Below are 15,083 nucleotides of genomic sequence, written 5' to 3'. Positions count from 1 at the left end.
ATATCACGAGCCCCCTGCACTGCGTTCGGGTCGATCCCGAGGGCTTGGTTTTTAACTCGGGTTCGTCGTCAGTGATGATCTCTGCGTGCTTCATTAAATGTCATATCACATTTAATGCGGTGGTCACTTTTCCTCGAGCGTTGTGAGTGTAAGGCCACGTATCTTCGTTGCAGTTGATCTGTCGTGGCTCACGTCATCCAAGCGACGGTTTCCGAACGCCTATTTCGGATTCGTGAGTTCAAACTTTCAAAACGTCTTTGAATCTTGATTGTTGATTTTGAATCAATCTCGATCGTTCAGATTCCCGAACACTCGTGCGGGAGTTTTAAAAGCGGTTCATTGTCTTCGTAGGTTTCATTCTTCCTGTCTGGAATTTGAACCTTTGTTGTCTGCTTCGCGCCTTCCTCGCTCTCAAGCTTCCGTCTCACCGAATCAGTAAGTTTACTGGTCTTTTCTTTTTGTAGTTTACTGTAACGAGTAATGGCGGACGATAGGGCTTCTTTAGTACCCCATGTTGGTGAGCAGTGATGCTTTTGCTTCTCCTGCTCCCGAACAGTCGGATAGTGATAACAAAACCCTAACCGTCCTCTGGCAGGAGTTCAGTGAAGTTTCTCAAAAAGGTTTTGAAAGAAAAGCCAAAACTTCTCCTGTCCTTCTCAAGTCTGGATCTTCCAAGATTGTCGAGTCTTCTAGGCAGCCTCAAACCTCCGGGTCCAATGGTGGGCCTGGCTCTGTTCCTTCCATTTATAATGGAGAAACCCTTCTTTCAGCTGTCCAAGATTTTGACCTTCCTTCCTCATATCAGGTTAGGGCTCCCCACCCTGATGAGAGGGTTGATTCATCCCTTTCGGGTGAATTTTCTCTGTACATAGATGCACTGGAGAGCGGGGTTCGCTTTCCCTTTTTTAATCCTTTATTCTCCGCAGTTTTGAATCACTAGAACATTTGTCCTCGAATGCTCCTCCCCAATAGCTGGCGTCTCATCGTCGGCTTCTTGGGTTTGTGTTTTGAGCTTGGCATTATGCCATCTCTTTCTCTTTTTGTACATTTTCATGTTCTTTCTATCTCCCATCCTCCCGGATGGGTCTTTCTTTCCAAACGCAATAAGGCTGAACTTGATTGGAGGGGCAGCATCCTTGTCAAAGGAACTTGCCCTTCTAATCACAAAAGATGGCACGAACGATACTTTTTCTGTCGAGCGCCTCCATCAGATCTTAACTTCCCGACCACCTGGAGGAGGTTTACTTCTTCGTCCGAAAGTAACCGGGGCCTTCCCTTATCCAAAGAAGACGAGGCGGCCATCAGGAAGATCAAATCCATTCCGTGGTATCAAGAGATACATGGATATGAAATGGAGTATAACTCCATCCTTCAGTACTGGGGCTTGGCTCATTGTGAGCTTCTAACCATCATCCTTTGATTTGACTGAAGTGATATGTCTTGAATTCTGATTCTTGTCCTTCTTCTTTGCAGTGCCTCCCAGAACGAACCCTGAAAGCCTGCGGGTGAAGGCCGCTAGGGCCGTTGTGACAGCCGAGCAACGATCGCCCAGGGTCTTGACTCGCAGATCAAGAGGCTTCTCTTCCTCTCCCGACCCCTCTTACAGGGGTATCAGGAATATCGGCCCGTAGCCGATGCTTCGGGTAAAGGGAAGAAACCAATGGTGGAGAGGGCTAACGTCTCCTCCTCCGTCCGAACCAAGAGGAGGCATGACACAATTGATGCTCCCTCCAACAAAAAATCCAAAGCTTCGACGGATGGTGAGGAAGTCTTCATCCCCCATTGGACCCTGAAGATGACCGACAGGGTCACTCGGGATCCTGAGAAAGCTGCAGAGTGGAGCTCCCTCGCCTTGCTCCTTCCGATCACCAGGAGTTTGAAGCCCTGGATGACACCTCCCTTGTTAGTCAATCTACAAGGTACCGGTCTTCTTGCTTACTTATGTTTTCATAATTTCTTATGACTTCTTCCCGATATCTTCCGTCTTCCCAGGAATGCTCGTGTTGAGCTTTTATCAACACATGGAAGCATTGAGCCGGGTTGGTTGCACCAGCTCCTTGCTGCAAAATTGTGAAGAGAAATTGGCCAAGGCCAATTCTGAAATAGACCAGCTGACTGCAGCTACTGTGGAGCTGCAGAAAAAGCATGAGGAAGAAGTGATCTCCCTCAAGGAAGCTCTTGAAGCTTCGAAAATTCGTGTCTCTGCTGCCGAGCGCGAGGCCAGGAAGCAAAAGGCAGCTGCCACGTTGTTTGGTGACAGCCTTGAAATCAAAAGTAGGGAGCTCGAAGAACATCTGAAGTTGGCAATCCCTAGCAAGCCTGAGCATATAAAGCCAGACCTTCGGAAGGAGTGCATTCGGAAATACCCGAACAGCGTACCTTTCTCCGAATTGCTAGGTTTCTACAACACTCAGGCTTATCGCATGGGGCAGAAACGACGTTTGGGAGCAGATCCTTGGAACGATCCCCGACTTTGACACTGCTCCTTTTCGTGAGGAATGCCACCCGAGGTCTTCGGGAAAGTTGGTATGGATCTTCCAGACCGGGCTCAGTGGAGAAGATGATCCTTTTCCAGCTGACCCTCAATATGAGGCATATCCGAATGACGAGCCGACACTTCCAGAGGAGAAATCACAAGCCGAGTCTCAAGTTGTTGCTGTAGAGGATTCAGCCGATGCCACTCTTGAGGAAGGCTCTTCTCATGGTCCTGAGAAAAGTCATCCCGACCAGGGTCCCTCGGGCAACAATGAAGAAAAGGCTTAGGGAGTTGTTCTTTTGTAAAGATGTACCCTCAATTTAATGAATATACATTTCTTTATTCATGTTGGCCTCAAAATTTCCCCGTCTCCTCGTCGAAGTATTGCCTTGAATATCAAAGTATTAATGATAAAACTTATCACTTAACTTTTCATTCCTCGCCGAATAATGATCTTGTAGAAATATTGTGAAGATGCGTTTCGGGAAGATGCATTAATCTTCCCCACTACTTCATTTATTGCAAAGTCCGCACGTTTCCCTTCTCGCGAAGTTCAAACGTTTTCCGCTTTTGTATACCATTCACTGTTTCCAATGAATCGGAAATACATCCATTATTTTAATGGCAAGTGCGACGATTGGAGGTTTCTCTGCATCAGGTGCTCGCTTCCACATGTTTCCATGTGGCATCTCTTCGACCGTTGATCTTGCTTTTTGCGGATTTCGAAGCGTCGTTTCGATCTGGGTCGTCGGTTGTCCTTAGCCTTCAACCGTCGTCTTATACCTTAGGCTATTTAAAGCCTTCGTGGGTACTCTCCATCTATCCCGACTTCCGCAAGATAGATTTGCTAAAGTGCCAAAGCAACCTTTCGTCCTTCGGCCTCGCTTCCGTATTCCTCGTACTCCAACGACAGCTCTATCCATTTCCGAACAAGTGAGTTTTTTGATTTCTCATCTCTTTCCCCTCTTCCCCCCGAAGTAAACTGCACAAGTAGTTATACTTGGGGTTTAGTTTGTTGGTCTGTCGTAGCTTTAGAAAACTAGGGTTTCCCCATTGTTGTTGTAGTTTATTTCTCAGACCGATACGGCGGTTTTTTTTTGTTGTTTTGCATAGTGGCTCCCAAGATCAACCCGAACTTTATCGAGCAAAATCTTGCAAGAAAAGGGTTGCGTTGGTGGTGGTTGGGGCCAGTGTGGTGGTTTCAGCTAGTGAATCCTCCAAGCGTAAGGCGATCGCTGGCGGTGAATCTTCAAGTTAGATTCCCGCAGCCTTCGGTGATGCCGTCCCTACGCCTCCTTTTGCCCGAAGTGATCGCTCGTCTTTCCCAGGAAGATCTTGATCACTCCGCTGCCGATGGTGCTGCCGGCACTCCCGCTGGTGAGCCTGTTGGTGCGCACCCCGAAGAAGACTCTTCGGGCATCCGAGGCAACTATGTTGGCGTCTCGATGAAGGTGTGGTCCCAGCAGGTGCTGCTCCTATTTCTAATTCCAGTGCTTGTTTGGCATCCTCCTCCTCTCCTTCCGAGTTGGAGGATTTTGCCACCAGGAAGCGCCGTCGGGTGACAAGTGATGAAGCTCAGCCTTTGCTTGGTGTAGTTCATCCTTCTCATCCTTCGCTCGAATTAGTGTCAAACGAGTTTGACAAAGCGTTGGAATGGTGTACCGCTGCTCGAATGACTTCCGAGAGCGCAGCTTCTTTCCAAACTTCCAGATGAAGTCTTTACGAAGTCACCGGTGATGTAAGTCTTTCTTCATTATCCTCCCGATTTTGAAAAATTACTTTTCTCGCTCCTCGCTAACTCGAAAGTTGTTTGCAGGAGTCTTGCTGGTAACTTCCACAACCAAGTGGAAGCAAGCATTAGACTCAAGAGGTTGAGCAATGAAGTTTCTAGGCTTCGGGAAATCTCTGAAGCTAAAGATGTTGAGATTGCTCGCCTTCGGAATCTAGCTTGGGAGGTGGCAGGAGAAAAGAATTCGATGATTGGTCGTCTTCGGTCGGACTTGGATGATGCCAGGGAGAAGATCCGGCGATCGGAGCGGACAGTTGGAAAGTCAGAGCTAAAGGATCCGAAACATTACCCGAAAGGCAAGCTGTCGTTCCTTTGCCCGAATCCCTTCCAACCGATGTTCGCAGAGCCTCGCGTCTTCAAGTATTTACACAAGAAGCCTTTTGTTGATATGCTGAATGCTTATAACTTGCAAAGGCGCATCGGGATGGTGAGAACGGAGTATGGGAATCAATATTAAGGAAAGATCCTCATTTTGATACGACTCCCTACAAGGTGCTGTTTGCCATCCCGAAGTATTTACCGACCCGGGTATTCCTCCTCCCGACTGGACCAAGGATAAGATTGATCCTCCACCTTCCGATCCAGATATTATGCAATATCTGGAAGATTCTCCTGTTTATTCTCCGCCGGAAGAAGTCAATTATGACGAGCTTGTACCGAATGCGAGTTTGGTCGAGGACCATTCTTCTCCTGGACAAGCTGGACAAAGAGTATGAAATTGCGGAGGATTTTCTGAATATCGAAATATTTTTGTAATCCTCATTTCTTCTCTTCTTTTCCTTGACTCCCCACCAATGGTTGACTCATATGTTTGTTCTAGCAAAGTCGCATCGATCTTGTATAACTTGTTAACAAATCACCTGTAATGACTTTCTTCTTTGATCAAAGATTGTATCCAGCTCTTGTAATTATTTTGATACCGGCCTCTTTGGATCTTCCCAAGAAATAAGAAATTACTTTATCTTTGAACTTTGCTAGCCACTTGAATCGGGGGTGGAGCCGTTCAGGATTTCCACATGCATTAGGTCTCACTTGTCTTTAAACAATGCCTTTACTTAAGGATTTCCGGAGAAATACAATAAGTCCGAGAAGGAACTCACTCGGGTTTTAAACCGATGCCTTATACTGTTTTGGGGGGAAATAAAAAAAGTCGGGGGAGGACTCCTGGGTTTTACGATGCCTTATTTAAGGATTTCCGGAGAAATACAATAAGTCCGAGAAGGAACTCACTCGGGTTTTAAACCGATGCCTTATACTTAAGGATTTCCGGAGAAATACAATAAGTCTGAGAAGGAACTCACTCGGGTTTTAAACCGATGCCTTATACTTAAGGATTTTCGGAGAAATACAATAAGTCTGAGAAGGAACTCACTCGGGTTTTAAACCGATGCCTTATACTTAAGGATAATTCAAAAATTCAATAAGTCTCGAAGGAACTCACTCGGGTTTCAAACCGACGCCTTGCAAAAGGAACTCACTCGGATTTTCATCCGATGCCCCGACTTAAGAAAGTTCGAAAAATTTTCCATAAGCGTTGAAGTGTTGAAGGACCCACACGAATTTTCATCCGATGCCTTATAGTTGGATCTTGTTCTTGAATGTGGTGTATGATGCCCCCCAATCAAAAGATAGTTTGTTAAAAGCCAAAAATTGCATTGATTGAGTTGAAAATGATTACACCGCGAACAAAATTGAAATCATCCTCAAGGATAAAACTTTTTGAGATGCCTAGCATTCCACGAACGATCCAACTCTTTCTGGGAATCGATGTTCTTCAGCCTGTAAGCTCCTGAACCGACCGGTTTCACAACCATATAAGGTCCTTCCCAGGAAGGGTCCAACTTTCTTTGGTGACGCGGGTCGGAAGCTAGGGTGTTTCTCAACACCAAATCTCCGGCTAAGTACCGACGATTCTTCACTCGAGTATTATAATGAGACGCTATCCTTCTTTGATAATGTTGAGTTCGTGCTATTGCCTTTGCCCGAACTTCGTCCAACAAATCAAGACTATCAAGCAATCCTTGTTCATTTACTTTTTCCTCGAACTCACGATCCCGTAACGTCCCCGCCATTATCTCCACAGGTGCCAAATGCTTCGGATCCATATGCCAACCCGAATGGAGTTTCTCCCCGTAGGTGTTCGAACCGTAGTTCTATAAGCCCACAATACATTATGTAGTTCTTCGACCCAAGAAGCTTTGTCAGCTTCGAGTCTTCTCTTTATTCCTTCCAGTAGCGTTCGGTTAGTAACCTCTACCTGGCCATTGCTTTGGGGGGTATGCCACCGAGGACATATGATGCTCGATCATATATGTTCCACAGAATTGCTCAAATTGTGGACAATCGAACCGAGTACCATGGTCGGTGACAATTATCTTTGGAATCCCAAAGCGATATATGATTGATTCAAGCACAAATTTCTCCACTTTTTTCTCGTAATTGTCGCCAAGGCAATCGGCTTCTACCCATTTTGTGAAGTAATCAATTGCTACTATCGATATTCCCGTCCGCCTCGATGCCTTGGTGAATTTGCCCATGATATCAATTCCCCACATTGCAAAGGGAATGGGATTTAGAATTGAAGTCATAATTTCCGCCGGGCGCTTCGATATCGTAGCATGAATTTGACAGTTACTAAATTGACAAACGTAGTCCATAGCAGCCTCTTGGATCTTAGGCCAATATAACCCAAGTCTTAGAATTTTGTGGGCTAGGGCTCTGCCACCCATGTGAGCGCCACAAATTCCTTCATGAACCTCAGCCAAAGCTGATTTTACTCCTTCGGGGCCTATACATCTCATAAGGGGTCCAAGATAAGATCTTTTGTATAGTCTCCCATTCCGAATGACAAATCTAGCTGATCGAATCTTGATCAACCTTGCCTCTACCGGATCCTCGGGTAACTTGTCATCTCTTAGATATTCGATTATTGGATCCATGCAGCAACGTTCTGCTTCAATATAAGAAATTTCTTTCTCATGATAACTTGGAAAAGTTACCTCTTCAATGTAGACCGAAGGGTCTAGATTCTTTTCCTTGGCATTGGCTAGTCGGGATAGCTCATCTCGCCACCGAATTTTCATTCCTCGAAATCCGAGATATCTTCAAATTCCGAAATTGGTTCGAAATGCCCGCACTATCTCCCGATATTTTTGCAAGCGTGGTTCTTTAATGCCATACTCCCCCTGGACTTGGTTGACTATAAGCCGAGAGTCACTATAAATAGTAACATCTGCAATAGCTAATGCCTTTGACAACCGAAGTCCCGCTATCGTGGGCCTCATATTCCGCTTCGTTATTACTTGCATCAAATGCGAATCTCAAAGCATATCGAATAATAAATCCTGCTGGACTTTTTAATAGAATTCCAGCGCCTGCTCCATCTTTATTACTCGAACCATCCACATATACCTCCCAAGTGGTTGGTATAATGGGATCCTCAATGGTGGGTTCCACTGGTGCAAAGTAGTTTCTACTACAAAGTCGGCTAATGCCCGAGCCTTGATTGCAGTTCTGGGCTTAAAGCTCACTTGGAACTCACTTAGCTCAACCGACCAGATACCATCCTTCCACACAAATCAGGTTTGTTAAGAACTTTACTAAGAGGAAAAGTTGTAAATACCTCAATTGGATGAGCCTCGAAAATATGGCCTTAGCTTCCCGGCGGCCATCATGAGAGCCAGAGCCTCGCTTCTCAATCTGCGAATATCTCGTCTCCGCATCTAGCAACACGTGGCTTACATAGTAAATCGGCCACTGTTTCTTATCTTTCTCCCGAACAAGTACCGCACCGACCGCCGAAAGGGATGTCGCTAGATATAGCTGTAATGTTTCCCCCTTCTCCGGTCCGGACAGATCGGTGGTTGTCCAAGTGCTTCTTTTAATTCCTCGAAAGCTTTCTCGGCACTCTTCAGTCCACTTTGCTTCCTTATCGCCCTTCAGGTCTTTAAGTGCCTTGAAGAAAGGCAAACATTTTTCTCCGGACTTGGAGATAAATCGATTTAAGGCAAGCAACTCTCCCGGTCAAACATTGTACATCCCGAACGGTTTTGGGAGCCTCCATATCAATCGAGCTTGTATTTTGGCAGGATTTGCCTCAATTCCCTCTCGTGATACCATGAAACCCAAGAATTTGCCCGAGGAGACTCCAAAGGCACATTTTTCGAGGTTCAACTTCATTTGATGTTTCCTCGCATCGAGAAAACCTCAGTCAAATCTGCAATGTGATTTGCTTTTGTAAAGCTTTTCACCAAAGCATGTCGTCAACATATGCTTCAACATTCTTTCCTATCAGCTCTTTGAAAATCTTGTTGACGGCCCTCTCGATATGTTGCTCCCGCATTCTTCAGGCCAAAAGGCATGACCTTGTAATAATAGCTTTCACGATCAGTCATGAAAGCCGTATACTTCTCATCCTCCTTATTCATAAGGATCCGATTATACCCGAGTAGGCATCCATGAAACTTAAAGTTTCATATCCCGCAGTAGCATCTATCAAGAGGTCAATCCGAGGCAACGGGTAGCAATCTTTTGGGCAAGCTTTGTTTAGATCCGTGTAGTCTGTACACATCCTCCACTTCCCATTCGCCTTTTTCACCATCACCACGTTGGCCAACCAAGTTGGGCACTCGATTGGTTCTATGAAACCAGAATTCTTAAGTTTTTCAACTTCGTTCCGAACGGCTTCATACTTTTCAATAGAGAAATTTCTTCTTTTCTCGTATCACCGGTTTCGCCTTAGGGTCTATCCAGAGTTTGTGCTCCGCAATGGCCCGATCGATCCCCGGCATGTCCTCAGCAGACCATGCGAATACATCCTTATTCTCGTTGAAGAAATAACTTCAACTCATCTTTAAACTCTTCCACTGCTCGCACCCGACATAAGTAATCTTTTTCTCATCCTCGGTACACACTGGATTTGCTCCAGCTTTCTCCACCGGTTCGGGCCTTTGTATCTTTGTCTCTTCCCGATCATCTCGAACTTCTATGGGGAGGGCAGTAACCTTCCTCGGACCCTCCTTGTCTTTTAAATAGGCAACATAACACCGCCGAGAGATCTTCCGGTCGAGAGGAGACTTGACCGATTCCATATCAATCGGGAATTTTATCTTCAGGTGCTTTGTCGAAACAATAGCACCTATCTTGGATAAAGATGGTCGCCCGAGAATCATATTATAGGCTGGTAGTTCTCGAACCACCAAAAAATTGATTCGGACAGTTGTTTCTTTAGGAAAACTTCCAATGGAAAGATCCAACCGAACCGATCCTTCCGCTACCGCAGATGACCCCCGCAAAGCCATATAGGTGTGTAGATGAAGGTTTCATCAAGTCCCGATCCACCTTCAATTTTTGATACACTTCGTAAGAAATTAGGTCAGCTGCAGACCCGTATCATTCAATACTCTATGCACTTCCCGCCGTGCAATCTCTACCTTGATGACTATAGCATCATCATGAGGTAAACAAACATCTCTTTCGTCTTCTTCGCTAAAGGTGATAGAATCTTCACCATTCAGCTTCTTCCGCTTCTGCGCCTCTCCGGCTCCAACAAATTTGGATTTGGTTTTTAAACTCCGGAATGACTCGGGCTCTGGACCCCCGAAGATGGTAAGAATCGGTGACCGAGTAGCAGCTTCAATCACCTCCTTGCCTTTTTTAGACTTCGGGGCCTCCCTCGATCGTTCTGAACTAACCGAACGATTCCTTTTAGGGGCAGCCGCACGTGGCCCACGTGGCTCCTCCCTTCTCCCCGCTAACAAAACTTGACAGATGTCCCCGAGATATCAATCTCTCAATATCCGCCTTCGTATGACGACAATCATTAGTGTAATGACCATAGTCCTTGTGGAATCGGCAATACTTTTCCCGATCCTGCTGCTCTCCGGGTTTCAAAAGAATTTTAGGCGGCCACTTCAAAATATTTTTTCTTTTGAGGATATTCAAAATATTGGCCCTAGGAGCATTCAATGGAGTGTACTCACTTCTACCGGGGGATCTTTGGCGCCAAGGTTGGGATCTTCCAACCCGATCGCGAACATTCTTTTTTGGCTTCTGCTTCTAATCAGGAGCCTTTTGTTCCTTATTGGAGACTTTATTATCTCCTTGGCGCGCATCTAGAATCTCCATGACTTCAGCTTGCTTCGGCATCTCTCGTACCAACTCAAAGATAAGTCGTGGGTATATCCCGTAGTAATAACTCCAGGAGTTTCCGATTTGTGAGTCCCGTGAATAGAGCGATTCTGGCTACCTGTTCATCCAAGTTTTCTATCACCATCGTCACTTTGTTGAATCATTTCAGAAACTCTCGATCGATTCGTTCTTTCCTTGTTTGACAAGAAACAAGGTTTCTTCCGTTTTCTTGACCTCGTATCCCACTCGGAATCGCCCTATGAATTGGCTCGCCAATTCGTCAAAGTTTACGATCCTTCCCGAGGGAGGTTAGAAAACCACTTTTGTGCCGCTCCAGCTTAGAGATGAACCGAAACCCCGCATAAAATTTCATCGAATTACCCGAAACCGCCATGGTCTCGTTGGTAATAGCCGATGTGAGCTGTTGGATCTCGGAGCCATCGAATGTTGAGAAGGTAGGCAAACGGAAGTTATGGGGCAACCGATATCCCGCAATTGGCTCAAAGAAAAGGAGTCTTCCGAATGACCGAGTAAATATCCTCGCTATTCTTCCCTTAGCCAATTGTCCTAACTTCTCATTGATGTTGGCCAATTCTTGATTAACTGGGGTCGGGTGATCTTCAAGAATACGATCACGACCTCGATTAACACGATCATCACGTGCTACTCGATCATCACGAACAGCCCGTCCTTCACGAACGTTTCTCTCGTCACGAATTGCTCGATCATCACGAACGGTTCTTCCGACAGAGGGTGAGTGAGTTCTTACCCTCGTATCCAACCTTGTATTTGAATCAGTTGTACTCTCTTGTGGTTTGTCGAACCGATCGCCTCGCCTTGGTTGATCATCAATCCTCCGAAGTCCTCGGTCTCCTTCACGGAAATTCCGATCAACATTCCGGTCTTCAGCCATTCTTTGGTCACGTGGTATTTGATCACGTGGCAATGCACGTCTCCCCGAATCGTGTTGATCGTGTTCTTGTGGTAAAACCACTCGCCTGGGTGAGCACGCGGAGTGCTTGGCTCACCTCCAAGAGTTGAATCTTTACCTGATCCAATTGATCTTGGATTGTATCGGGAGGAAGATTACGTCCTCCCCGGCCATTATCCACCTCGATAGGATTTTGGCTTTCCCGGGGAATATCTGGATTATTCACCCTGTATCTCGAACACCGGAATTGCGTTGTGCAAGGCTGCTGCGGCTGCCGATCTAGTCACCATGGCTTTTTCAAGTCTTTCCCACAGACGGCGCCAAATGATGCGTCCAAAATCTGCTCATCCCTTGGATCTCCACGTGATGTCCTGCAAAACGAAAGCGTCAGATGTGGCCCGACCGCTGGGGTCGGGAGTCCACCTCCGAAGGCTAAGTCGCTTGATGAACTTAATCACAAACGGCTCGCTAGAAGCACAGAGCTAATGAATGAAGAAACGGGAAAGGTGATCTAGATAGCAGACGCCGATAGTTTGGATCTATCGCATGTATCCGAACCCGAGTCTCGTATAGTATTCTTTTTGATCGATTGATCCCTCCCTCACCTTGTATGGTAGTGAGGTTTATATAGAGTGTACCTTCGAATCTCCTTCGTTGGATGCACTCGAGCCTTCTTCGGGTAGTCGTTGGATCTTATCAATAAGATCCGTTGAGCGATAGACTTCTACTAGTTTGGGTTAGTAGAGGACTCCCGAGATAACCGTTAGGTTATGCGATAGTTATCCCTTTGATGATGATTATCCGCAGCCGTCGCTTTGAGTCTCACTGTCATCGTGGTGATTACCCTAATCCATAAGTAAGATTAGGGCACGCTTGCAAAGAGAATAATCTTTCTTATTCAAAGAAGCCATCTTCCGGATCCGGTTCGCTCGGGAGTGATTCGGTTTTCTCCGTCTCGACCGGGGTCGAGGGTCGGACCAGTATGAACCCGGTCCGATCATAAACTCTCTAAAAAAGATTAAAAAAATTAAAGGTTAAAGGTTTTTTTGGGGTTTGTTTTTTTTTTTTTATTTTTTTTTTTGTTTGTTATTGGGGTTGGAGGTAGGGGGGTTTGGTTTTTTTTTTTTTTTTTTTTTTTGGGGGGGGGTTGTTTTTTTTTGAATAGGGGGGGGGGGGGGGGGGGTTATTAATTGTTGATGATTTTTTTTGTTTTTAGTTTTGGGGATGTTGTTTTTTTTTTTTTTTTTTTTTGGGGGAATAGGAAAGGGGTTGGGGGTGGGGGGGGGTTTGGGAGTTTTTTTTTTTGGGGGGGGGGGGTTTGTTTCCCATGAAATGGGGGGGGTTTGGGGTCATGAAGGGGGCTCATGTAAAAAACTCTAAATTAAAATATGAATAGACCCTTTTAATATACTATTAAAAAAAGATTGCTCTGACACCCCCAATGCTTTAATGTATTGACATCCCTGTGCATTTTTTTCAAAGTATGTTTCATAAACATAGACATTTTTTAGTAAAATAAATTAAACATAGATATCGTAGAATTGAACTTATCATGACACGTTAGTCCAATATGTTAGTGTCTTCCACTAAATCATAATTTTAATTATTTTAATTTCAAAATTATCTTTAATTATAAATAAAATTGCCATATTACCTCTACCTTACCTGCTGTCAATTAAAGTTGCTTGATTCCCAGCAAGGACAATCTCTTACCAGCACATTGGGAGGAATCTTTACATCCTTTCACATGAAAATTGAAAAAAGATATGATAATGCCGACACACATTGGGCAGTGAGTTGAAAATTTTTCACACGTAAATATTTTATAAATGACATTAAACGTTACATTCAATTGTGGGTGATGGTTCCAAGAAGTTTCATTTTAAGAATTATCATTGCTACTCCTATAGTTATTTTTAATTACAGCACTTTCCCACAATAAATTAAATTGGCAATTAGATCCTTTTAATATATTATTTATTAAAAAGGTAAGAATACTTTCTATAATTGTGTGGAGGACATATTATATCCTTTTTAATTTAGAAAACCAGTATCTCAAATCGAGAAAATGATACCAATGTAAATCGTCTTAACCCTTCGTACCCTTAAAAAAAAATTTGTATTAACCAAACCAAGTAACATTATGACAATAATTACATCATCAGCAAGTTGACATCATTTTTCATTTGATTGGTTACTTTAATTAAAGGATACAATAGACAGTTTCTATTTTACTTTATTTTAAAAGAATAAAGAATTTTGTTAACCAAATTAATTAACATTATGGCAATAATTACTTGATCAGCAACTTGGTATCATTTTCATCTTATTGGTTCCTTTAATTAAACGATGTAAGTGACAATTTACATTATTAGAGGGGTATTTTTGTTTTTTTAAATAATATATTAATAAAAGACCTACTTTCTATCAAAAAATAAGAAACTTACTTGATATTTTGATTTATTTTTTCATTACATTAAAATAAGTAGTAATTAAGAAGCAATTTTAATAGATTTTTTTTTTTTTAACTTTTTACATGAGTCGCCTCCATTTTCATCGGAAACACCACACATACCCTTGTACTTGAAACCAAAACCTTACAATACCCCCCTCTTCCCTCCAGCCCAAAAGAAAGAAGAAAATAATAATAACACTTCACATCACTAATTTATTAACCTTAATATGTGATTTTACATTTTCACCAATATTCAACGTAAAATTACTACTATATGCTTATAAGAATAATTTTCAAAATCAAGAAAATGAAAGATTAAAAAACACTGGCAGCATTTGGCTGATTGTGGCCTCTTTTTTTTTTTTTTTTTTTGTAGGAAATAAAAACTTTCCTGCGGGATCTTACATATTAGAGAGTCAAAAAGTAAAATCCAAGACAAGAAAGGAGCCCGCAACCTAGCCATATTGAATTTTTTTTTTTTTTTTTTGGGTAAGGTGCTTCAAAGCAAGGAATATTTGTTTATGATTCTCCTCTTTGTCACAGGATTGCACTACGGTCATAATAATCCATCTTTTGTTTTTCTTGTGAAAAGGGTGGCCTTGTTATCTCGATCTATTAGAACATACTAGATCTTTTGAATCTTTATTGTAAAAATCACAACACAACCCTATCCCTTAAACCTATAGTTGATCTCCCTAATCTGTGCAACCCTCGATCACCACAACAATGATGACCCTAACCATTGATTGAATCAAGCCATCTGTTGTATGATGGTTATCTTGCAATAACGGGGTTAAAATTTTTGGTTAGAATAAATTTGAGTTTTTTCTTTGGTAAAAAAATAAATTTAGTATTATTGTTTTTTCGAAATTGGTAGTTTTATATTTGAGGTGGATACTATTATGTACTCCACAAAAAGTGTGAAATGAGTGATCTCTTTATTAAGATGTGTTAGTCATTACCCACTTTTCAGTGTAAAGTGAACTTATTTAAAATTAAAACCATGAGAGTTCAGCAAATATAATCAATTAGCATTGACCAACATAAAAAGTGGTATAATAATTTGAGTCAATACGAGACAATCAAACTTAAGGGGTTATAAGAGTTATTCTACTCTTTTAAGTGGTAATATGGTCATATACAAAATATAGTCATTTGATTTTTAATGACTATGAGTATAAAGTATAAACCGTTTGAGGAAGGGGTTTTGTGAGGTTTTCTGGTTGTGAGGGGTAATTCCATAGTGTTAATGGAAACGAAGGAGGCCTATGTAATTTCTCCTTTTCATTTTTGTTTGAAAAAC

Source organism: Hakea prostrata, chromosome 9 (assembly GCF_041222555.1).
Source record: "Hakea prostrata isolate BN-2017 chromosome 9, UWA_Hpros_2, whole genome shotgun sequence".
NCBI classification, from domain to species: Eukaryota; Viridiplantae; Streptophyta; class Magnoliopsida; order Proteales; family Proteaceae; genus Hakea; species Hakea prostrata.
Note: the sequence above shows the minus strand (reverse complement) of the source record.